The following is a 497-nucleotide window of genomic DNA, read 5'->3' as shown; positions in this document are numbered from 1 at the left end:
GAGAAGGACAAAGAGAGAGAAGGACAAAGAGAGAGAAGGACAAAGAGAGATGGAGAAGGTTAAAGAGAGAGAGAGAGTTAGTTTGTATGCAGCTTTCAAAGACCTTTCATATAAATATATTGCTCCTATGTTATCAACATTCTGTAACCATGACAACCTTATAGAAACATGAACGAATACTCCAAGAGTCTCCAGCTTCGGCCCGTAAGGAACACCCTTCCAAGTTGCAGGCTTGTTCTTCCTTCTGGAATATTTCATGTTAGAATGTTGTTAGAAATGCTTGCAACTACAGAGCTGGAAGCTGGGAAATCTAGAAATCAGTATTGTGTAATAAAATATAAAATAGACCTGTGAGTGTGTGTGTGTGTATTCGCTTTTCACGTGAAAACGGCTGTGCAAATTGCTTCCCTACTTGGAATGATGATGATGATGATGTGTAAATAAAAAATATAAATGCGCCCTTTTAAAGCCTAGCTAGGCTCATGGGCCCAGTTTCC

At 39.4% G+C, this 497-nt stretch overlaps 1 protein-coding gene across 2 annotated transcripts in view; it reads left to right on the top strand.

Moving 5' to 3' along the window:
• Positions 1-497, top strand: part of LOC106870832 (protein C19orf12 homolog) — a 2,308-nt gene that overhangs the window by 486 nt on the left and 1,325 nt on the right. The gene's annotated exons all lie outside the window — the stretch shown is intronic.

This window comes from Octopus bimaculoides, unplaced genomic scaffold (genome assembly GCF_001194135.2).
Source record: "Octopus bimaculoides isolate UCB-OBI-ISO-001 unplaced genomic scaffold, ASM119413v2 Scaffold_20565, whole genome shotgun sequence".
In the NCBI taxonomy this organism is placed as follows: Eukaryota; Metazoa; Mollusca; class Cephalopoda; order Octopoda; family Octopodidae; genus Octopus; species Octopus bimaculoides.
Note: the sequence above shows the minus strand (reverse complement) of the source record. Positions and strands in the feature narration are given on the sequence as shown.